At 42.7% G+C, this 26,395-nt stretch overlaps 1 protein-coding gene across 3 annotated transcripts in view; it reads right to left on the reverse strand.

The window, feature by feature from the left end:
- Positions 1-26,395, reverse strand: part of LOC118504128 (insulin-like growth factor-binding protein complex acid labile subunit) — a 200,600-nt gene that overhangs the window by 32,808 nt on the left and 141,397 nt on the right. For all 3 annotated transcript variants that reach the window (XM_036038217.1, XM_036038215.1, XM_036038216.1), the window contains one exon: positions 23,314-23,427. The gene's annotated coding sequence lies outside the window, so the exon portion shown is untranslated. The remainder of the gene's footprint in view (positions 1-23,313; positions 23,428-26,395) is intronic.

Genomic DNA, 26,395 nt, shown 5'->3' on the forward strand with positions numbered 1-26,395 from the left:
ATAAATTAAACATAATTTTTTTAAATATATTTCACAACATCGAACGGTAGGGATAACATAAAGGTCAACGTTTAATTCAAAGCACATTAAAAAAGAAAATAAAAATTAAAGAGAGATAAAATAGCAATTGAAATATACAGAGTTGAAAATAATAAAAAAATCCAGAAGTAAATTTGAATCAGGAATTGATAAAAGAGATCTTTCATAATTTATAATAAATCTTAAAATAAATAATAAACATACAGGAACATAGAATCAAATGCTATCAAAAATACAAAACAGAAGAAAAAAACTTAAAAAGGCTATTGCAAAATAACAAAAATAAAGTTGTTTGAAATTGTAAGAAGTAAAAGTTGGTAAAATTTTAAATAAAAAGCACTAAGATATTATCAAACATGGAAAACGAGAAATAATAAAGAAGAAGTTCAAAGGCAATTACAAAAATCTAAAACTCCTGAAGTAAATAACGTTAAGGTAGCATCCAAGTAAACTATTGAAGAAAAACAAGAAAATTCTCCTATAATCCACAGCTTAAATCTGCAACAACACATTAACTAAGCAAATATCTGCCCAATCTACTCCTCATTTTATTGCCATCAAATAAAACAACGTACTCAGCACGAATGCTGGTAGGTAGTTGCAGTTGAGCTTTTTCCCTTCGGTCATTTTCTTCTAAAGTAATTGGATACTATCGCCCAGCGGGTACTAAGCATCGCCTGCCTCGTACACTCGTGGCAAAAAACACACACAAACACAAATAAATCCATGCAATTTATCGATTGCGTTAAGCATCTGCGCTTAAATCCGCATCCTCTAAGCGAGAAGCTTATAGAGCACGAAGGGAACCGATTTTCCTGCTGCCCGTAAAATGCCAAGATTCTGCTTACTAAGCAGAAACGCACCGGTGCAGGAGAGAATGTGTTTTAAGACACACACACACACACACACACACACCGATGGAGAAAGGAAACTCGCAATCAGCAAACCACTAATACATAAAAACCTCAACCGATTCGCTAGTCACTTACCGACTGCCGGGAGTCCACCCGTCGAACAAGCGCAGGGCAGCCGGATATCCGGCATTGGTGCTCAGCACCGTATCGAATGAGCATAAAACCCCCCGACGACCGGATGAAGTTGCGCCACTGCCAGATAATGGAAAGCGATAAATCTCTAATTTCAAGTAATGGCAGGACGGTGGCTCACCGGCAAGAGGTAGCCGTCCTTGAGGTAAAGACGATGGGAGTTGCGAGCGCCGTCTTTACCGTTTCACCGATTTCTAATTCGCTTCCGGTGGAAAGGATTCTGCTGCTGGGTGATCGATTCAATCGGAGCTTTCCGGATTGCTGACAGCTTTACGTAATTTTAGTCATTTGTAACTGATAGCCAGAGATCATGGGCGAACGAGAGAAGAGCTGAATTGTAGATGTTTTGAGGGAACTTGTTCAAAAAATCAAAAGCATCCTGCACTTATACGGTTGGCGTACACAGTATTTAAAATGCGTTCCAAACCGGAACAGAACAACACGAACATTGAATGCAAAGTAGTAGCTTTCCATCAACATCAAACGATGCAAAGCGATTACGTGTGTTCCTGCGCTATGATCCTGCTCTGTATGTCCACTAGCAGGTTCTCCATTCCCGTCACCAATGGACACAGTGAGACGTGGAAAGCACTCAAGGAAGACGGACAGCCCGGAAATACTTTACAGTTGCCGGGACGAAGCTCGAGGAAAACGGAGAAAGAGTATCCCTTAAGAAAAGAAGGAAAAAGCGATACTTAAACGTGAGAACTATACTTGTACTTCCAGGTTCCTCGACAAGCTGAGAACACAACACACGACGGCAACCAAAGAGAATAGCCAAGCAGATCGGGAACTTCTTCGTCGTTCGGTGTGTGTGTGTGGTCGTTGAGGTTGGGAAAACTATTTTATTTATATTCCACCCGTATGGCCGTTGTTGCAACGGCAAGTTGTTCAGCAACGAGAGTTCCTGTAGAACCACGGGACCAGCACCAGCACCCAAACTTCGGGTGTGGAAAATGTGAACCCGTAAACGTCGTACACATACACGCGCGGATTGAATGCTTCAAGCAGGAATTGTTCCAGGAATGCTCGGGGTGTAATAAAGCACCGTAACACATCAGTCGCTTCTTTCTTCGACCGTTATTTCAATTTCATTCTCTTGTCAAACTCAAACATCAAACTTTTTCCTCGGGCATCAAGTTTTATCGCACCGGCAACCCCCATATTTGCCTCATCGCCCTTCACCCTGAACGGGTGAAAGTTTCGCTGCGTTTTTCGCCTCGATGAAAAGTTGCTGAGCACGCATTAGTTTAATATCATTTTAAGAGTCCCTGGGAAAACGTGGCGAGGGCGGAGGACTCGCGAACACATTGGGAAAAAGCTTTCAAGGCGAATGAGTTTTACCACCACCATCAGGGTTGCAGCAAACTCGCGTCAAAGTGCATCTCCCGGGCCCGGGCCATATTGCTGCCCTCTTTGCCGCCTTGTGTGAATAATTTATTCCGGGAGCAAAATCAATCAAAGCGAAGTAGTTTTATTATAGGGGCTTATTGGAGGTGAAATGTTTTTTTGAAGGGGATTATTCAAATTATTGAACAATGCGAGGAGCATTGCGATATTGTCAAATTGCAAGCATCATTCCATTCACAGTTGGAAGAAAAACAGATGGAATCGGGGCGCGTTAGAAAGAGGGAATATATAAAAGAAATAGCTATGTGCAACATCAAAAACCAGTGGCTGAGATAACAGACTTTGATGCTTATAGATATATTACTGAAGTGAGTAGAGATATTCGAGGACCCATACAATGAACAAGCAAGCCTCTAAAGCTCTAATTCTTAAAACAATACTCATCAAAACGTTGAGATATTCGAGGACCAAAACAGTCAGCTAGCAAGTCTCTCAACATCAAAATTAGGCTCAAAACTATATGAACCCAGGAACCAAACCTCCCTCCCCGGTGTAGAATAATAGCGAGAGCAAAGAAATTAAATAACAACCATCATTAGAATTTGCCAGAAATAGCTTTCAACAAAGCCTCCACCCCCCCTGTTCAAAGTACCGTCGAAGTTACACCTCCACAACGGACTCATCCAAATTCCGGGAAAGATGATTTAATCAGTTAACTGCCAAAGCCAAGGATAACATGGGAGCAGCATGTGTCGGTAGCTTCCAAGGAAGCGTTCAGAATTCCTGTCTGTTCGCATCAGCAGCAGCAGCAGTACCATCGGATGAAGAGACCAATTAGATCTACCATCGTATGCAGATTTCCTAATCATAGGAAACATCAGGCAACCAACCAACCCGGGGAAAGAACCGGGCGGGCGCAGTAGCGCCTTTTGATCACAAGCTAGAACATCATTGGATGAGAGCGAGCGAGTGAGTCCTGGCTGCTGCTGCTACTGCTGCACAATGAAATTCATAAAAATTCAAATGAAATTTGCATCAAATTTCACACTGGCTTGTTTCGGCAAATTTTTGTGCACAACCGGTCGTGCCGTTGACAATGTTTTCCCTGGAGGACACGGAGCGTGTGCCTGTGCTACCCACTGGAGTGTAATGTGTAACGGAGCTTGTCATTCACGCAAATAAACGGCTTAACGTTGGCTTGTTACATTGTGCTGGTGTGCTAGGAAAAGCATGGCATCGTTAACCGAAGCGCAGGAAACAAGCTGTCATAAAGGAAACAATCTGTCTTGTCTTGTGATGTGATGTTAAATTTAGGCAGAGAAGCTAAAATTTTACTAAGAAAATATTTTGGTCTATTTTAGATAATAATCTGAACGGATGTAGTATTTTCCTACATAAATAAAACATAAATTTAATGCCTAGAAATCTTTAAATTGTAATTTATTTAACTTAAGTCTTTCGGTTTACTAAAGTCCCTTCTCAAATGCAAAGTAAATCTTATTTATAGCAACAACAAAAGATAACAAAGCTTTGATTAAAGATTCAACCATAATTACATCATACGTAAACATATTCATGCTTTCACAGTTAGCGATCTTCCACCGAAACCGGCTAACGCGGGCCGGTTCTCCTCTAGGCGAAGAATCCTTCACTAACGCAAACAAGCACGAACGCAAAGCCGTCTTCTCGGTCGGTGGATTGCGTAAATATGAATTATGTCCCTTGGAGGCTTTACACCCGCCGTTTTGCTGCCACCTGACACCAACGGCAGGATCTCGTGTGTGTCTCTCTCACTGCGGCAAGCTTGTCCTTCTAGCGATCTGTCATGCGTGTGTGTGTATGCGTCCACACGGACGATACATCTGGACGAAGGGATGGAATTTTGGGCGAGAAGAATATTGTTTTGATGTTGGCTCAACTCTGTCGGGTAGCAAGAACATGGATCCACAGTCAGGGTCTCTATGGATTTTCGGTAACTACACCATCCTCTCAAAATTGGGGATTCCTCCTCCACTTGGTCCAGGATTTCGTTCGGATGAGTGAATGTATTTCAAATTCTAACTTTTAACGCGTCAACGAGATGAAAAGAGCGTTGCGGCAGTCTTGGCCGCCTTAAAAAAACACACACATACTCATTCTCTTTTGAAGCATATAAATCTCGTCCTGAACAAAGCCTGTCGGATTTTCATCCATTTGTCTGTGCCCGGCAGTGAGACTGTGAGTAAGAAGCGTTCCAGCTTTTTTTCCGTTTTGACACCAGAGTTCACAAAACGATACAAATCTACTCGCGTGTAGTGATGAGAGGTCCGTTCTTGCCACTCGGTAGTGCACAAAGAATTCGGCACCAGAGAGTAGCAGAAAGTGTGTAATCTCTAGGCCTGCCAGTTTGCTGCAAGGATTTTAATTTTTGTTCACAGCCAAGTGAACGGGCGCGTGTGTGCAGACAGGAGTGCAAATAACCGGCAGAATAAGAACCGGCAGCTTAGAGAAACAGGATGATGGAAGCTTACGTCGCGGAGACTTTTCGGGGAACGTTGGCGAGAAAATTTCTACACCGACTGGTCGAACGGACAGTCACAGGCCGAATCCGATCCGGACCCGATCCCTGTACCATTGACGGAGAGGACTGGTGGCATCAGTCACCAAAAGGGAAGCTCGTGATGATGGGGCGATGTTTAAAATTTAATACCTTTCCCGTCATAAAATCTGGGTCGTTTAAAACGTTTTGTGGTCAGCAACCGGGGGATGGACAGGAGACAGTGAGGGTAGATAAATCGTGGCCGTAGAACAAAACACATCAGCACACACTCGCAGGAGGAAGATTTGGCTGCAAAGATGAAGATAGCAGCAGCAAAGCAAACTGAATGAAAGTTGATAAAATGAGCTATGACAGTGAGTTAAAGTTTTGCCGGTTGACATAAGCTGACAGTGGGGTTGAGCGTGTAAATGTTTGCTTAAAGTTTAGTGAAGCTGTATAAAGAACGGTTTGCGGGAGATTATTTTTGCACGGTGAATGGAGTTGTACGTGAATGGACTATGGCAATAGATTTTGGGGTTTCATCTCAACGGGAAGGAAATCCATATTACCAGAGCTAGGTTTGCAAGCTTCATCCCTGTTCACTCTCTAATTCATTATATCTAAGAGACTATCTTCCTAGCTGCAATATATTCGTATAATACGTAATTTTTTTCAAGGATTATAGTATTTTAATTATAATTACTTTGGTAGCTTGCAACTGATTTATCAACATCATAGAGAAATTCAAGTGAAGTTTCCTTATCATTGAGGTACTCCATCCAACTGATGGGGAAATCTAGCTTCTTGGGTCTTCCTAAGATGCCGATAGGTATAGAAATATTGAAGTACCTCTATGCCTACCATAGGACCGGCAATTACTGGCCATATGTCCTAAACTCCTTATAACCCAGCTAATTTGTCCTTATCAAGACACAACTTTGAAGATCAGTATATAAAACTTCAAATCTGAATCCTGAATCCTGAAGTTTAATTCATTCTGTTAGGGTCGGATCGAAATCATGAGGACACCCATTTCTACAACTAAACATTTGATGGGCTTCAGAACCATCAACCCATAAAAATGTAATCGAAAAAGCTCGACAAACCATTTCCGTCCAGCAATCATCAAACTCCGTACTACTGGCAGGCAGCCACAGATTGTCAATCTTATTTAATTGCACCCGAAAAAACTCATCATTCTCTCCGCACGCTCTCTTATTTCTTTTTACACCTTTTTTGTGTTCTTTCCCGGGCCGGACACACCCTATCGTCGGTACATAAATTTTCAATAAATTTCACATCTTGAAGCAAAAAGCGGCCAGACGACGGTGGTGCAGACGTAGCGCAGTTACGCAGTCGAACGTTATCCAGATAACAACCTAATATTTCCAACCCATTTCACTTTAAAACCAACAACGACAGCAAAACGGCGATGACGGCAGAGGACACTAGCAGAATCTGGAGCGCATGCAACCGATCCACCAGATCGAGTTGGGGAGGCATTTTCCTTTCCAATGCACACTATATCCACCCCGTTTGGGGCAGGTGGTGCGGGAGTGTGCCATAACTTGTTTCCGGCTACAAATGGAGTGTAAACAAAAACACTTCACCAGAAAGGACCCACCACCAGGACCATCCTCGGGGGGTAGGTCTTCGATTTTTCCCGGGCACAATTCAGAAAACATAACGATGCAACGACACCAAGTCCCAGAGTCCCAAAGGATACTTCCTCCCGGAGCTTTCCTTCCTGTTGATGCTTTCGTTCGGAAGCTTTTTTCCGTGCTCGGAAGGTTTCTCTGGCCCGCAACAATGATGATGGTACGTGCGCGTACCTTTGCAAATATTGCTTCCCTTGTAACGTAGAGAGAGAGAGAGTTCTCAACCCGGTTCTCTCACACCCAACACCCGACCAGTCGATTTCTTCCTAATGGCCTATAATATCACAATCAATTGCAGTAAATACCGCACGGCAGCAAAGTGGGCGAAGCACAGCACACGCACACACACACACAGAAAAAAACCAGCATTCCCGGAATGTGTACGTGTCTTGCAAACCATCCTGCCGATCGAAGTGAAACGTTGCGCTTTTTTATATCGCCGTAGGTATCGGGAAGGTTTGGCGGTCGGGGCCGGCCGCAACGCCACGGGGCGAATCTACACCAGACGCTACGTGACTTTTACGCGAACATGGAAATTTGCGCGACAATTCCGACCAATTGCTAAAACTTTTCTACAAACAAAACGTTACCATCCTCCATTGCCGAAAATTGAACCTGAACGTTCGAGTTGGTCTTGGCACGGGAAGAATTTCATTGCCGATTTTATGGTCCCGCTCCTGTTGAATCGTGAGGAGTGGGAACTGTGGAGGTGTGGGGGTGGGAAAATCGTGTCCTAACACCGGCACTATCAATCTTTGTTTACGTCGTGTCGTACACGTCCCGGTATCACCATCGTCATCATCATCATCATTGTCGTTGTCAAATCATTGACGACCAGAGGTACATCCTGGCAGCTGGAGTTGGGCGAATTTTTAAGGGATGAGATCCTCGATCTTCTGGATGCCATGTTTGAACGGTATAATCGTTTTTCGGTTTGTTTTGTGTAGGCCTCAGCACTCAGCACAGTTCCGTGTGCTGCTGTGATACGAATGATACAATGCTTTGATTTATGGGGAGGAACATATCCTGCCTGGTGCGGGAAGTGAGCCTTAAGTGAATGTTTCATGCAAGCTTGACTGACTCTTTTAACGTACCGGGATAAGAGCCTCTTAGGGAGTTCGGTGGAAGTACAAGCCGTTTTACTAAGTTTCTCTGTGAGGAGTCTGGGCTTCTTGCGTATCTAACAAAGGCAGGAGTTGTCGAAATGTTTGAGACTTTTAATTTAAAGTTCCCATATTTTATAGCAACTTTTGTTTATCTCAAATTGTAAAACAGTATTTCCATGCGAACCATCTCCACAACCTCTTCCCTTTAAACCCCTGACTTTAACAGGATACGGAGATTATGGCATCCAACCACACAAAAACCGGTGAACATTCCAAACCTCCACAACAACAATCGCCAACTCCCAGAACCAAGGACGCCTCCGGCAGAGCAGAAATAAAATAAATCATAAGCGAACGTTTTGTTTGCTACACACAGCAACCGATGGACAACCGGTGTTCACTCGGGCTCCCTCTAAGCCATCGAAAACAGGTGCCAAACCGCTAGCTACCATTCCAATCACACAAAACACCTTCCGGAAAAAGCCGTGCCAAAATGGATTATCTCCCCGACCCAATAGACACCACCAACAGCAGCACTACAAGGCACTACCGCTGCAGAACGGATCATTGTTGTTTTCGATTGTCCTCGGGCGTTTTAATTCCAATGTGCGAGATATTCGGGTATCACATACACACACACAGACAGCAACAAAAAATCCTTCCACAGCTTCACCGAGCTACTGCAACTCATTGCTCTCCAACGGTCATATCAGCGTAGGATTTCTTGTGTTCCGTTGTTTTTCGGGTTGCCAGAGGAGCAATTTCCATAGGATTGTTGTACGGCGCTTGGTACGGTCTGGTCTTGTGCCTCGTTCAGCAACTTTGCATGCTCGTAGACGCAGACGACCGGAGAGGGTGCACGTGTGTGTGTGAATTATTGAAACACATCCTGTTTATTTTATTAACGTTTTGTACTGTGACACGGCTCTTTCTTCAGGATGCTGAGAACCGCAGGAGCACGTCGACGACGATGTCTGATGATGCCTCTGCCGGGTGCCAGCGAGCTAGTGTGGCAAACGTTTGACTAGAGCGGTTGACTATGGGTACGGGGCGTTTGCGAACGGATCGCATGCATCACATGCACAGCACCCGAAACGGAATGGTGAATCTATTGTCTGACTTTCAAATAGGCTATGGCTTGCTTCAATTTTGGAAGGATTTATTCATTCATGGGTGTGGAAAGTGGGTTTGCTTAGGTGCAGGGAGTGAATAGACGCCACGTGGTTAAGCTGCATGGTGCAAAGATTATCGTTTTGTAGAACTAATCGATAAGTTTGAGCATTCTCAACTCTCGATGTTTTAGTATAATTTTAGCACAAGTTCTAGACATATTGTTTTGTTCTGAAAAAAGTTGACAGAGCATCATGAAACATATTTTAAGTTTCAAAGGAGTTAAAACATTCCAAAGTCCTATCAAAACTTCATCCCCTGCTCCAAGACCTTTATTTTTTCACTTTAAGTACTTTGCCCAAGCCTAATTTAATTGACATTTTTTTCTATCACAACTACCCGAGACCCTCTTTTCAATTTATTCTAAAACTCAGGTAAAACAAGGAAAACCCCTGATATGAAAGTAAAATTTACAATTGGTTGAAATGGTCAGCTCCAGTACGGGGGAACAAAAAAACAAAAAAAAGATCTCGTAAATAGGGTTAAAAGGTACGTCGTCGTCGGCGTAAGATGTAATGCCCCAACCTTCCGCTTACAGTTCCCCTTAGCAAAAATCGAACGACAAAAAGGGACCCGGATTATCAGCTTAGCAAACAGATCAGTCGGAATAATTAACATCGTTGCGATCAAGTAATTTGCAACGGCACTTGTGTCGTTTTTTTCCCCTTCCCGTACCAGGGTCAAACGAGCGATAGATACCATAAAACGGCACATCCGTACTCCGCTCGCTTCAAAGAACCGAAGGGTCAATTGTAGTCAAATTGAAAATCGAGCTCCAATGAAAAAGGGTACCAGGTGGAATGGGGGTATTGGGTTTAGCGCTTTTAAGGTGACCATATAGACGCCGGGTAAGAGTCGCCCTCGAGATAGAACAGAAGAGGAAGAAGAAAAAAATGGCCACCAGGAATTGGACGAAAGAAAATGAATTTCATACGGACTGGGAAAAGGGCAACACAATTGGGGTTACGCGAAAAACCCCCTCTCGAATGAAGTTGAGGTCAGAGTGAGAGAGAGAGAGAGAGTGACCGAGCTAAAGGAAAAACCGAAAACTGCTGCTAAAACCCTTGCTTCACCTGCAAATTGGGAGCAAAAAGGCGTAGGGCCAAACCCCGGGGATGGCTTTCCTTTACCTCGTTCGGTTCGTTGCACAGGTCCAAAACCATTCCTCGCCGTGAACGCAAAACGAGGAATCCAATCAAGTTTTAATGGAAATTCAAATCATGCCCACGGTCAGAGGTCATCACGCGGTACGGGTGGACCCATCAAGCGCGGTGCTATGCACGGTTCGCTCCAAATTACTGCCGCCCCACAAGGTAAAAATGTCCTGCACATAGCAGGAGAAAAAAAACCCGGACTGTTCCTCGTACCTCGGAAGGGGTTTTAATTTCACATGTACCACCACCACCGCGCCGATATTTGATGACCATCCCCATCCGAAAGGTGATTCCGTGAAGGAAATAGTCAACGACACACGTAAACGACCGTAAATGTTGATTTTACATTGCGGCCAAGGATTAAGAGCTCCGGTCGGATGTTTGGAGAGCGAAATAGAGTGTCATGATTAATTAAAAGCAGCGCTGGAGTAGCGTAGAAAATTCTCTTTTAAGATATTTCCTCTTTTGTGCATTCCCAAAAATTTCCCATGCTGAGCTTTAGAATGTGGAGGCCTTTCATGCGCTTCACAGTTTGCACTACAAATCGATGCAGGCAGAGTTAGCAGAGTAAGCAAACAGTTTGGAATGTCCTTTTTTCTGGTGAGTCGTTTCCCATCGCATTGAGCTCACTGCTCAGGAAAAATGACGCTGACGCTTTCGAAAATAAGCAGCACTGAAAACCAACTCTCGGCTCTATATTTACAACTGGGCAATTCTTTTCAGCAACGTCCACACAGCCGCTCTGGGGGAGCTGGAACGAAATGTCTACGTCCGCAGACTCCCGACTGTTCTGCCGGTTATGCATTTGTGCCTCAGCAAAGGGACAACACAACGCTCGCTTAGCAGGAATTGCGCGAGCCTGCGTACTGGAGCGTAAAGAACTTACGTTCGTCCGAGCAATGCCGCTTTTTGATGGGAGGAATGAAAAATCAAGTAAAAGCACTCCAACTCTTGTTTTCCCCCCTCATTTTTCCTGAGCTTCGCCGTGTCTTGTTGACTGCACCGAAGGTGATGCACACCGGAATACACGGGCAGGCAGTATCTTCTCCGATTGGGGCACTCTACCGGCACGGGTTGGTTTTTTGTCGGAGACAACGACCGACCTGTCCTGGCGTTCTGTCTCTGGTGGGGCTGGCACAACAGAAGGACTTTCTAATTTCTATTTGCATATTATTTCCATTTCGTCCTTAAGCGTACCTCGGGTCCAGCCAGAATGACCCACCAGCGCACTTTCCCCCCCGTAGTCGTCCTGAGTCTCTCGCTTCTTATACGGGGCCTGCCTGTCACATTCAACCGCGCTCTGTGGCTGAAAGACAGCAAAAAAAAAATACTGATGGAAAGCGCAATAAAAGCACAATTTTACTTTACAATTTGGTCGGGTCGAAAGGAAAGATCGCAAATGTTCACTCCACTGGCAAAGGGCTTGACTTCCGGATTCAATGGAATAGAAGGACGAACATACAAAAAAAAAAACGGTAAGGTGAAAACAGGAAGTAGATATGCATCTGGATTGTGTGGATGGCGTGGAACTGGAACGAAACGATACGGGGGTTGCTGTAACGGACGTTCAGAAGTCATGCTAATACTTTTCGGAAAGCGTACTGGGTAAAAACATCGGTAGCCGGAAATTGAGAGATATGTAAAGAGATATTGGGTGTAATAAAGTAGACGAGGTTAGAGGGCAGTTTGGGCGACATGGGACATGGGAACACAGACATGACAGATAGACGAAGAGGTCTATCACTAAATTTAATATCAATTCGCAGCGACTGTTTTAGATGAAGTTTTGGAGATAATATTCAGAAGTGCAGAAATGATATCATCAATATCACAATATCATGAGATTATCGTGAAATGATATCTGCGGATGATATCGTAATACTCCCAGACTATGTCACAATCGTCACACGTGACTTAAGGTATCCAGAACGCAAGTTTTCACACTGTGATTTGGACCACCTCCCCATACGCAGGGCTCACTACTTTGCTAAGGGTGAAATCAAGTCACAGAAAGCCAGAAATGGCAGGCCGAGACCTCTCGAGGTTGTAGTGCCAAAGAAGAAGAAGAGGTTGAGTACTCTAAAATGGGTGCACTGCAGAGTTGCTGCCTTCAGCTAGCTCAAGACCAATATCCTCTTAGGTAGCGTCATGACAATCGTGATGTTTTAAATATAATATCTCACGTTATTACGAAGTCATCTTATTTAGATTCTGACAATAAGAGATTTTTTTGCTATATCATCTGAAATACTCTGTTAAAACCCTCAAACAATAACTATTTTGCTCCATGTTTTTTGCTCAAAATTTACTCACACATTCGACATATTTTTACATTAACCCGCGAATCAGTTGATTGAGTTTATTACCTGTAAAAGAGAGAAAAAAGTTATTTTTAATAATGTTACAGTAACACGCACCAAGAGCAACATGAAAATATAATTCATTCTAAAATAAAATTGTATAAAATACATAAAAAGCCTCGAAACCATCCATGAAACAATGTAACAACGATCCGTGACAAGATTTATGACATAAAGATGTAATGTTCTCGCGCTCCACCGATTCCACCCTCCAACTACAATGTAATTCCCGAACCGTTGCCTTTCTTCTTTGCACTTACGCTCCCGGAAAGCCCATTATCGCGACCGCGTGGATTTTGCTTGTAATTTTGCGGGTAGTGTGGAATCAGCGATCTGGATCAGAAAGATCATCTCGCCCGGTCTGATGATGGGTGCGAGAGGATCGCCCCAAGATCTTCAACCCAGGTGGTGGTGAGCTGTTCAATTGCAAAAAGAACAATCTTCCCTTCGCAGACAGAGGTGTAAAGAGAAAAAAAAGACCGGCAAAAGGTAATCACATCCCATCCACACAATGTAGTCTCGTTACGCGAGGCGTAAGAACATCTCACTTAACCGCGATTGTTCCGCTTGCGGGCGCGTGAGTTTTAATCTCATCGTGTAGAAATCGCAAAAATGATATAATCCAAACGCTGGTGGCTAAATCGGGAATCAAACCACTGGCCCGAGAAACCGGGGAAAAAAAAAAGAAAATTGTTTCATGGAGCAATTCGTGCATCAGGTACAGGAAGGGAGGACCGTCGTTCGACGGGTTTCATCATCAGCGCCACCCTCGCGTAAAGCACCGATGACGAGCGCTCGTGGTGCCCTTTTTGCACTCGATCTACACCCATCATCATCATCAGCACCGCATAATCATCGTAATGCAGCCGAGTGGGTCACCCTTGCCAAGGCGCGAAAGGTGATAATTTTTCTTGTAAATAATTTCAATGAAAGCTGTGCTTCTTCTGTGCTGTGCGCGTTGAGTGAGGCTGATTATTGTCACGGTCCCACACACACACACCCTAGCGATTGTGAGGGCGAAGGAAGGCACTTGTTTATGGTGCGCGGCCCAGGACAAACGACAGGAAACCGCAAAAAAGTAAAAATATTGCCCCCAAACCGCAACTGGAATGTAACCCGGGCGAGAGAGAGCGAGGGCTTTGTGGCAGGCACAACATTGATGCTTAAATTGATGATGGGTTTATGCTTTCCTTTTCGCGCTGGATTTCGCGTGTGGTTCAGCCCGTTGTGCAAAACATGCACCTACATTCACACACACACACACCGACACGTAACGAAACCGATGGCGAATTATTATGCAGTTCGGAACCGCAGCTGTTGTTGCCCATGCGGCAGTTTGCCCTTTTGCAAGTACCGTGTGGCAAATGATGATGGGCACAATCTGGACAGGGAGGGCGCAGATAATCGGTGTGTGCCTTCGTTTTAACGAGCGATCCTCGATTGGAAAGGTTGCACATAGCAGAGCCGGGTTCACACACCGGCTGGAACAAAAACGCATCGGAGGCAGTTATGTTTTGTATGACTGTTTTGAGTGAAAAAGAGGCATTTTTGTGAGGTCTCGTAAACACGATCATAGGCTCTATTGCATCACAATTGCGCTCAAGATGTTTGATGTTTGTCTTTTGGCGTGATTTGCTCCTGAGACATCAGGTAAATGTGAAGCCTCCAAACAGAAAATGTCACTGGTGATTGATGCTTTGCACCCCTTAGACTGGTGATATTCGAAATGGATGGACAATTTTATGCATTCGGTTTTTGAATTTAAACCTTTTAAGAGAAATAAAATAGAAAGTAAACTAGAATGTTTTGACGGTTTCATATTTAGTTTAGGCTCATAGAAGAAATTTCCTAAGTGATCTCTAAGAAATCAAGTCAAGAAATCAAGTCCAAAAAAAAAAAGAAGACCAAGGCTTTCTACGAATGGAGTGATATCGTAAAGTACTTATAATTGGCCACAGTCACTTACTTAGCCACTCCCATAAGTTCAAATGATAACAGCTCTATTATACCAGACCATATTGGAATCCTCAGCTTTTGGGAAGTACTTTACCAGACGATGTGCTACTTCTAGTGGCGAATTTTGTCCTTTGGAGGCCTTAAGCGGAGTGGAATTTGAAAGCCCTTCACAACGATTCTGTTGATTTTGGACACTAGTTCTTGGTTCGTTCAGGAACCCTGAAGAGCTCGTTGACCCTCGCAGTCGCTTGATCTGCATACGGTTAAATTCGCCACAGGTAACTTTCTTGTGTTATTAACTCAATATTCTATAAAATCTGTGAACTGTTACCTAAGTACATACGACTGAGAGTCTTTTGAGAGTTTGGCGTTGGACTTCAAGATTTAAATCTGCTTTAGGAACTCCTTTGACTAATCGGAAGAACCATGTAGGACCATTTTTCAGACCAAGACTTTAAGATACAGGATAGAGCACCGATCAATTCAAGTTCAATATAATTAGCTCCTAAAAAAAACCTTCATCAACATTGAATATACAGTAAGCCAGAAATGAAAGGCATGACCCAAGAGATTATGAGGCCAAGAAGAGAGAATTATGGAATTTAAAATGGGATATACAAGTTCAATGTAATATCAATTTAATAAAATCAATAAAAGCCAATAAAATAGGCTTTAAAGGACAAAACTATAGGATTTATGATAACTTCACCAGAGTATTTGACTGCGTTTTTACGGTTATCTAGCCTTTCATATAAACAGACAAGCCATATGATTTGGGTTGTAATGATTTTCAAAGAATTTACTTGTCTTGTGGTACTCTCGTTATATTTTACCACCAATAACCTAGCAAAAGAGCAGATACGAGAAAGGTTTGAGAGTTTATATCCAATGTATGGATCAATTCTGTCACAAGAATTGCTACTCTTTCAACTGTTTGGCGATGATTTCGCCTTGTGCTGCTGTAAGATGCTTCTTATAATCGACGAATGCCACATGAAAATTTAAGCTTGAGCTTCTGTGCGTAAAATAACTTCAAAAAAGTGGCTTTAAATAGAATTATTCTGCACTATTTTACGTCTGTTTGTGCGTGCAAAGCAACAACGATGGCGCCATGTGAACGGCAACCTTTCCAATACCTGACCACCGGCAAAACCGTGCTGTACACAATAATCGCAAAGAATGTTACTATATTTCATTGCCTTTCTCCCACTGGGCTGGGAAATATTTTTCTCACCCTGTTTTCAAAACAAAAATGTGTCTCCACGCTCCATCCTAGCACGGACCGCTGCACAAATAGGTAGATTGGTAGAGGCAAAACATAAACATAAACCTGCCACACAGAGTCTAGCTAGCAGCCTTCCCGGCATCCAGCACTGTATGTCTCCGTGCAGCAGCAGCAGCAAGATCGAGCAACAGCAAACGGACGAGTATCTCATTTGTGGCACCCCCGTTTTGCACATCTCGAGAAGATGCAAATGCGCTTCTGCTCTCGGTGCAGCGCAGCAACAATTGTCACTGGATGCCACATTGCATTCTACTTTCTCTTGCGGGCCGCACACGGTACACGGTAGATATATTCATGAGGTCGCATCCGGATGCAATTTCATCATCTCATTCCGGACCGCCACCGTTCCCCCCCGGCACATTCATCGTTGCCTCTGTGATGCACCGTTAGAAATTACTAACCCAGATAATGGCCGACAATCGGGCAAAGAGCCGCATCAACAACGTTGCCGGTGCTTTTCCGGGCCGTTCGCCAGGGTTGGATGCGATGTTTATCCACAGGTAGATGCTTATCGAACCGTCACCGGCTACGATTCCGTTGTTTTGCATGGAAGATCATTCACGGCCACATTTGGGGAAGACCTGGGCAGAAAGGCCCGGGAAACCGGGGTGTACTGAATGCAATTATTTTGCACTTGGGCAAGAGAGCGGATATGTGCAGACCGACGTAAAAAAGGGCCAAAAGGTTGTAGAAAAGAATGAAAAAAAAAACGGATCGTCACCGGCCTGAGTGGCATAAACGGTGCGAAACAAAACACGCAGCTCTCGCACGCCAGGGAACGGTTAATATGTCCGTCTGCACACTAAAATGGCACCAAATGCAACCGAAATGGTACACCGATCGGGAGAATGCAATTGCAGCTTTTGGTGTGGTTGCGAACCAAATAGATAGACCATTTCTAGCGTTCGGTGAAACAAAACGGCATAAATCGTGGGGCCACGTTGGACTGGAAACAAAAAACCGGTTGATTGTATGCAGAAAATATGCCTGAGAACCCGCGCTGCTTCTTATCCTCAATGTAGCACTTATTTATTGGGCTAGGACGTATCGTGAGCCTTTGGAGCTGCTCGAGAAGAGCTAATCCACCCAACACACAACTGTTGCAGCAGCAGCAGCAGCAGCAAGATGATGTTGTGTGGGGAGCTCTTGGCGAACATGCAAACTCTGAAATACATTATTTCCAATCACACCTGCACCATTTGCACATACACGCGCGGCGGCTGTCTGGCTCGATGGTGCTTTGAAGTGTGGAATAGGTTTAAACGGAACGCTTTGCTAAAAAGGTGAGGTAAAAAAAGCGGATCCGCTTCCAAGAAACGAGTGCACCATGGCTGCAGCCATGAATTTTGCATCTGCACGCCTGGTGCTCGCCCTGTGCGAAAGGGGTTCACAAACAGGGGAGCGAAAAAAGGTGCGAACACACACGTGCAGAGATTATGGGGTATCGGGATCATGTTAACGCTACATACTACTCGGGGTTGCACTCGAATTGGATGAACTGGATCTCGTAAACTCTGGGTCTGGGAACGGTGTGTGTAGGTGAATGTACGGGAAAGACCTAGAGACTAGAGCTGATTGTCGTTTATGCGAAACATGCGATGGCAATAAGTATTGCATAGTGGTACAAAGTGTCTTATGCATAAAATTTACAGTTGGATTGAGTTTAATATCAAATATTAAATAGAAGATCAAAATATAAAAAGAAGTTGCTTAGACACAGGAAAATATTAACTGAAAGATTTATAAAATTTATTTAAATTTGAAACTGTTTATTTTAACGTTCATTTGCTTATTAATGTTAGTAGTTCATTCTCTGAGTTCATTTGCAGTTCATTATCGAGATAATCTATTAAGGTTTGACAGGACATTGTTTATAGCTCAATAAAATTATAGCAGGATCAACTTGAAAAACAGTGACAGGCAAAAGGCCTTTTTAGTGAGGACTCTGTTCGAAGCCTTGGAAGCAATTGATTGCTCCGGATCTCTCAGGAGTTTACATCGAAGCAAACGTATTGACATTGAATTTCAAACTACACTCCAAAGTAATAGATTAACCCGAAGTACCTTAGTGCATTCGATCCGAAATTTGTGTCAATTCGATTTATAATGATTATCAAAGTGGGTTTTCTCTGTACAATCAGATCTAATGCCTCAAAGATGTTCCAGTTTCTTGCCAAAATGAACTTTCAGTATACAACTCTACATGATCTATTAATATGGTTCATTATCTCATCAAAATTAGTGGTTCATTCGCGGAGTTCATTTGAAAATGAATATCGTGATAATGCATTAAGTTTTGATTGAACATCTTATTAATGCCTCAATTAAATTCACAGCAGAATCCACTCGAAAAACAGTGGCTGGTCAAAGGCTTTAAGAGACCACTCTAGCAAGGCCTCTTTAAGGAGGTCTTAGAAGCAATAAGATGCTCCGACTGTGTCAGCAGTTTACTTTGAAAGAATATCTTAAGCTACAAACTGTACTCCAAGCTAATAGATTATTCCGGAGCATTGTGCTACACATAAATTTGAGTGGATTTAAAGCCGGAATTTCACTACGAAGTCGGAATGGATTCAGGAGAGCACTTTGAATTCACCAGCACTACACATTTTTTATATATGTTCAAAGCGATTATTCGCCGCTCGGATTTTGAGGACTAAAATTTTTGGTGTATAAGTCCACAAAAAGTATAAATTCTTGAACATCGCCAGGCACGAACAATTGATGTTCATTTAATGTTCTGTTGGAGAATGATTAATCTTCGCAATGGGGCAAGACTTTATTAAGACATCAAAAGGAATAAAATCTGCACGCCTTTTTCTTTCTGCAACGTCCCCGCTAAGCCCATGGTTCAACGGAAGAGATAAAAAATTAACAAAATTATTGATACTCGTATCGATCCGCAATCGGAGTGCGGTATGTAGGCGAGTGGATGATGGTGGTTGGGCAACAAAAGGGGTGGTGGTGCTGGCACCCAGCCGGTGGCAAATCGGGAGGTCCATCTGCCGCTTCTGCTGCCGTTGATCCGCTTGTCGAACGACCTGACGTGTTGCGATGGCTTGAATCGTAAATCTTGCGAGACGATCTCCAGCTGGGCGGCATTCGTACGCCGAAGACACGAAAAGGAGCAGCACCGGTGCGGTGGACTCGAACTCTGATTTACACTCGAGCGAACGTTCTGTGGCCTCATCTTGGGGTTGGCAATTTCGCTTCCCCATATAAACTAAGCATCAAGGCATCCCAAGACGAGAAGGAAGATTTTTTTTTGTGCACCACCTTTTCGCATTGCCTTTCGAGAGGGCTGGAAAGAGTGGGAAAGAATATTCCGACCTGAAACCATAAACAAAACTTTTATAGAACTATCCATTTGCGATCGTGTGGCCATCCGGCCAGTGGAAGGATTGCATCACGCACAGCCAACCGAGCTGTTGCGGAACCGGGCCTCGAACAGAGGACAGAGAGGTCTTGCTGTGATGCAAAACTGAACCCAGCCCCGGCTCGGCATATTGTTGGCCGGTGGTGTGTGTTGGAAGGCAGCATTTTGCTAGCGAAAAATCCATCCGTGATCGAGCAGCGAGTGAGGCCAGCAAGCAACAACATGGAAACATCACCTACTAGACAAAAACACGGTCCGCGAGGCAAAAGCCGACGGGGCAAGATAAAAATACATAAATAAAGACAGAATTTTAATGCTGTTCCCTTGTTGGTTGGTATCGCGGCAGCAACAAGCCGAGCACGACCCGGCTCGATTGTCGTCGTACCGGAAAGCCAACCCGTCGTTTGTTTATACGGGGATTGGGATGGAAGAAAAAAACTCAGACTCGCTGTTTCGATCCAATGTTTCCGTTGGGTTGGAAGGAAAAGGGTGGTTGGGAAGGATGGAAGGAAGGGGATTCCTACTAACCAGCTGGGAATCGATCGTAAAAGCAAAATGGAAACCTGCATAGATCAAACGGTTTTTAATCGATTTTTTTTGCTTCTTCGCTCGATTATGAAACATTGATTGTTTTAGAACGAGATCGAGGGCAATGGTATTATGTATGAGCCTGTTTTAACGGCGCCTTATGGCTTAATTTAAAATATGAAAGTGATTTCTTGAATTGAATAATTAATTTTAATTAAATGAACAAATATATAAAAATAACCAAAATTATTTTAATCAAATATCTCCAACAATTCTCTAGCTAAATGCTATTTTTTTTATATTCCATTATGTGGTTGCAAATTTCCATAGCTAGCTTGAACAATTCTAATACCCATTCGAAACATTTTTCTGAGTGAGTCATTTTTTCCGTTTATTTATAGAGGCTTTGGGTCTTTAAGACCTCATTCGCCTCTTTTGTGAGCGAGTTAACATTTTTAATAAATAAATCCAATTCAATAAAAACAATCAAATAAATAAAAAGAATAAATGATGAGTTAATATAATATTAAATGAATAAATAAGCGAAAATAAAAAAATTAAATAGATAAAAAATGAATAAACAAAAGAATTAAATAAATTAATTATAAAACAATTACTAAAAAAGCAAAAATTCAAAAATGAAATAGTAGTAACCTGAACTAAATCATAAAAATAAAGTTAAACGAAACAATACGAAACGAAACAATTTATTTAACAAGAACAAAGAACAAACATGGCATAAGGTAAACACATAAAAATGAATGAAACTGTCTAGATAAAAAAAGTATTAATAAATATAAAATAATAAAATAAACCAAAAAAAACTAAGCAATGCCCCTTGTTAATCAGCCGTAATAATCGATAAAAGAAGTTGAACAAGCTTTTCACATCTAGGATTCAAGGGCGTCTAGGCAAATAGAGAAAAACCCAGAAACATCATAAGACACCAGTAAAGAACAGAGAAAGCCAAAGAGAGAACGATCCGACCATTCGAATAATTCTTCCATCTCTTTCGCCTAGCTTTAATGGTGACATGGTTAGCTTTTCTCTTCCACACACCACACCTTGCTTCGCTTACACTTGCATGGCAAAAGTATCCTTTTACAAGTTCACAGTGTAAACGATGGGCCAACGAAGCAGCATTTTTCATTCCTTCCTCCTACCCCATATTGCATGTTGACGCGTTAATGAATGACCGTTTGGGGAGTTGGGACCGACAAACCCGGAGTGGAGGTGGGGGGCGGTTTGCGTTCTGAGGGTGGATGATATTTCCCCCTGTTTTCATCCGTTCATCGTAGTCGTTGGGTGAGCTCTTGTTTATTCTCCATTATGCACCCGGGTTGAGTTTTAATGGGCAAACGTAATTTGCGTATATGCATGCGATGGTGGTTTTGCGTGGTTTTATTTTGGTTTGACTGTAAATGATTGTTTTCTTTTTTTATATCCGCCACGGAAAGAATGCACCAGTATGGCACACTATAATTTCCCTTTTATATCTTTTCTCGCTAGGTGAGTGTGTGTTGGGTATTGTTATTATAATGAGCTTTTAATTTCACATAATGGCGAGCCCTGTCATTCCTCTTGCAAGAATGATTTCTAAAAGAAAAGCAAAATGTAAACACTTTATAATTTATTGCTTTATAAATACCTGAAATTTTACCCAAGATAAAACAAAATGCTTCGGTTTAACATAAATAATTCCCAGCACGTTTTGCGTTCCGTTTAGACGAAATAAATAACAGAAATAATTGACTCCCGCTGTAACGCAAGCTGCTATTCTATTCATGAACCCATCTGGATCCAGCTCATCGTGGTGAATTTCAAACAGAATCATCATATTGCATCGTCACGGTATCTTCGGAAACACAAAATGCTTTCACCAGAAACAGAGATCTCTGTCGCATATTCTTGCAACGCTAATAAACACCATCAACCGGTCAGTGACACAAAAGTTTGGTCCTTTGTCGACCAAAGAAAATCTCATCTGTTCCCATAATCTCAACACGTTCGAACACTTCAACCGATGCAAGTGTGTTTTAAAACCAGACAGAACTGAGGAAAGAAAACTCGCAAAATCAATCTTTTTTGCTGCATTAGCATAGCTTATGATACACAAAGAGACATTTTAAATAGCTCAAACAGGAGTTGCTATAAAAAATAAAAGTCAACATTGAATACACCTGTGTGTCTGTAATTTGCCGCAGGTGATATTATTTATGGCAGATAGGATCCGAAATATTGAAAACGATATAAGATTTCGCCGTTTTTCGTTGAAATTCAATATGAAAATTCAATTTTCTGACATGTCTCTCAGCAGAGTTCATTCTGGTTCATTTGTGTTCATCTGTCATATTTTATAGCAAGTTTTGATTCTTTTAATTCTTTTTCAAATTTGAATGAAACCAACAAGGGTAACATTGGGAATTATAAATCACTTTTCCCTGTTTAAACTGGTACTACTTTCATTAAGATCGCTGCCGGCCGTCGTACAAACAAAACCTGTCGAAACTTATCTCATTATTCCAAATAAAAGTACTTAATCAACAATCTCACCCAACAACACCCACTCGCAGCAGAGCGTCCGGAGAGCGTGCGATTCTTCCCGAAGCGCAACGGCGTAAAGCTCTGTTTTACGACCATAATTCCACTATCACCGAAAACAGTCACTTATTGGATTAAGGCATCTTTTATCGAGACCGAAAAACCGAACATTGGGAAGGAAGCCGCCCCGAACTGCAGCCGACCAAACCAGACCAGCCTGGTAAAGAGGGGATGATGTTTCGTTCGAAGTTTTTGATTTAGTTTTCATGTTCCGTCGCACCGGAGTCGTTCTGACAAGCCAGACACCATCGGTGTTGGTGTTCATTAGAGGTGGCAGCTTTAAAAAGCTGCTCGAGAGAGCAACCATGCCTAGCTGTGTGGTACCTGCACGGTGGGAGGGCTTCGGGGTACGCTATGATTGGGTTCTCTGCTCGTAGTTTTTGGGGATTTCATTTTGGCTTTTGAAAATTTGGCGTATGTTTATTTATGAAGCCATCGTGTTGTCGCTTTCGCCGTGTATTTTTTTTGGGGCCATCCTCGAGCTCGTTTTTTTTCGCACGTCCGCAAAACCCGGCATGCACGAACAAGAGGTACACGGATAATCGATAAGGTTCCAGCAGCCGAAGAAACCCCGTGTGGGCCGAGAATGGATTGGGTGATCTAGCATGATCATCGTCTCGTTTCATGGGCGATTAATTATGTGTGGATATTGATAGGAGGATGTAAATTATTTGACCATCGAAAAAAGCTTAACTTTCCCGTTGAGTGGACCACGCGTGCTTGTTCTAGTGTCCCGCTAGAGCGAACCTACCCTCTTAGGCGTGCCGTGTGGGGGTTTACAGCTTTTTCGGACGAACCGTTCCCACTTCGCTCCTCGATATTCTAATTCGCGCAATAAAACACTCACAGCGAACGGTGGTGGCTCATAATAAACATAATTGGATTTAAGTCCCAGGTCTTTTTTGCTTGCCTGAACGAGGGTTAAAAGCCATTGCTTGGTGGTGGGGAATCACGAGTTCAACGATCCGTTTGCAGTGCAAAAACAAAACAGCCCAATGGTCCGAGCCATTTATCTAGAGCCCATATCTTCTGGCTGGGGTGGATAGAGAGAACTCGAAAAGACGATGGGGAGGGGGGAGGGAGAGAAATTGCAAATACAACCCCCCCCCCCCCCACACACACCATAACAAAGGGCTAACGAATGAAGTGATATTAAAATTCCTTACCTTTTTTATACACTCGAGCGAAAGATCGTGCCGGCCGTTGCTCATCTTTTATGTGCACCGATCGCCCCGGACGGATGGTGCTCGTATTCCATTATGTTCGCAATTAGTCGACCTCTGTAAGTGGAAACAAGGAAAAGAAAATGAAGACGAGGTTAGTACGAGGATACTTAAAGGAAAAACAGATGAGCTACATAAAATATGATTAAGCGCTTTTTAAACGCTGTTTAGTAAAACGAATGGCAAACTCCCGCTGCACTGAACGATAAGAAATGTTTGAAAACACAACAAAATGCAAATATTTTTTTTTACTTGACGCCTAAATGTATGCAATCAATAAGATCAGTACAACAATGAGTTAAGTAATTATAGCAGAATTATTAAACGAACAATTCATTATGGGAATAACATTTAAATGAGCTAGAATGTCATAATATTAAACTATAAAAATATATTTACATTATAATCAATTGAGTATTTAATTTAGTTTTTATAGCAGGATTATTTTAGGAAGAACTCATTATGGATAAAAAATGTAAGTATGCTTGAATAACATAAAAATTAGACGGTAACATATCCTAACAAGAACATTAGTTCAGTTATTGGTTAACTAATTATAACAGGTTCATTCCAGACACAATTCAATATGGGAGAAACATACAAGTAATCTAGAATGGTATAAAAATGAAATAGTAAATTATCGTAACATTAAAATTAATTTGCAGAGTTGTCATAACCACAATTTATAGTCGGGGAGATATGTAAATATTTCTTGAATATCATATAACAACTCAAATGTAAAAAATACAGAATGGAATTTTAAGAATAAATAGAAGAATAATAGAATAAAGAGCCGATAGAAATTTCCTTTATCAAGGGAGGATGTCCAGTAGAAGGAACCCCCGTTAAATGTGACTTAACGAGGAACATCGACTGGACGAGATACGGCGAATTAATAGCCGCTTCGCTTTCTCTTGACTTGGAAGATTTGTCTCCTGTCAAGGAGTACGAAAAACTTGTTTCAATTATAAACAAGTGCGCCCTTGAGGCCCAAACAAGGCGCTCCCACCAAGCAAGGACATTTAAAAAACCTCCCACTCCTTGGTGGGACAAGGATTGCCAAGCGGCTTTCACCAAGAAGCGTGAGGCATTTAAAGCCTTCCGGGACACGGGCTCGAGGTCCTTATATGAAAAATATAAAGGACTGGAGAGAACGTGCAAAAACCTGTTGAAGGCGAAGAAAAAGGGTTATTGGCGTAGATACGTCAATAATCTAGACCCTGCCACTTCACTTAATTCGCTTTGGAGAATGGCTAGAAGGATGCGAAACAGCAACAACATCAATGAGAGCGAAAGCTTTTCTGGCGAGTGGCTGTATGAATTTGCCCACAAGCTTTGTCCCGATTTCGCTCCTGCGCAAAGCTTTACACAACATGCGCCTGGTAGTGACCCTAGGATGGATTCACCGTTCTCAATGGTAGAGCTATCACTTGCTCTCCTATCAAGCAAAAACTCCTCCCCAGGTCTGGATCAGATTGGTAGCAAATTGCTGCAAAATCTTCCTGACATAGGGAGGAAACGTCTGTTAAGTATTTTCAACAATATGTTGGAGGTCAACAGCGTTCCGCAAGAGTGGAGAGAAGTGAAAGTTGTCACTATCTTGAAGCCTGGCAAACCGCCATCAAGACACGATTCGTATCGGCCAATATCGTTACTGTCGTGTCTGAGGAAACTCCTTGAAAGGATGATTCTTTTCCGGTTAGAAGAATGGTTGGAATCGAACAACCTTCTCTCAAATACCCAGTTTGGTTTTCGTAAAGCCAGGGGTACTAATGACTGCTTAGCCCTTCTGGTTACAGAAATAGAGCTTGCTCGTGCACGCAAGCAGAACATGGGATCTATTTTCCTGGATATACAGGGGGCATTTGACTCAGTATCACCATACAAGCTGAGTCAAAAATTAGAAAATGTGGGGCTGGGTCCAAAGTTGAACAACTTTCTGTTCAACCTTTTGTCGGAAAAAGCTATGAATTTCAACAATGGTCATGTTCAGCTAAAGCGGACCAGTTTCCATGGACTAGCACAAGGGTCCTGCTTGAGCCCCCTGCTATATAACTTCTATGTCAGTGAAATAGATTCTTGTCTAGCACCAAACTGCAGCATTAGACAATTGGCTGACGACGGCGTCATATCTTTTGCAAGCAGGGACGCCGCCGAAATACAACTGGCTTTACAAACCACTTTGGACAACCTTTCCGAGTGGTCTGAAAACCTTGGTATCAAGTTCTCTGCAAAGAAAACTGAGATGGTAGTCTTTTCTCCTTTCAGCGACACGACGAAAAACAGGGAGAAAAGACTATTTGACCCGAAAATTGATGTCTTTTTGTACGGTGAAAAGATATCAACTACCGACAATTTTCGATACCTTGGTGTTTGGTTCAATTCAAGGCTAAACTGGAGTACACACATCACCCATCTGGTGCAAAAATGCAGCAAAAGAATCAACTTTCTAAGGACAGTCACAGGATTCTGGTGGGGCGCACATCCATCAGACGTCCTACGACTGTATAAGACAACGGTACTATCCGTGTTGGAATATGGAAGCATATGCTTTCATTGGGCATCCAACACGCATATCCTCAAGCTAGAGAGGCTACAGTATCGTTGTCTTAGACTCGCACTAGGGAGCATGAAATCAACACACAATATGTCCCTAGAAGTGATGACCGGAGTGATGCCGCTAAAACTTCGTTTTGAAATGCTGTCGCTTCGCCTTCTAGTCCGTTCTTCAGTATCAAATCCCTTGATCGAAGAAAATTTTAAAGCGCTTCTAGAGACAGGTTCTAAGAGCAAGATCTTGAAAATCTATGAAGATTTTGTTGCCCTACAAGTGCATCCTAGCGCCCCACAGGCATTAAACCGTGCTGCCCTTCCTGAGACCTACAGTTCCCTTTTAACAACAGATTCCTCGTTGAACGAGGAAATTAAGACCATACCGAATGATCTTCGCCCGATGGTAGTTCCGGGCATTTTCAGGGATAAGTATGGCCATTTAGACCAAAGAAGCCAGTATTATACTGATGGA

This window comes from Anopheles stephensi, chromosome 2 (assembly GCF_013141755.1).
Source record: "Anopheles stephensi strain Indian chromosome 2, UCI_ANSTEP_V1.0, whole genome shotgun sequence".
Classification (NCBI taxonomy): domain Eukaryota; kingdom Metazoa; phylum Arthropoda; class Insecta; order Diptera; family Culicidae; genus Anopheles; species Anopheles stephensi.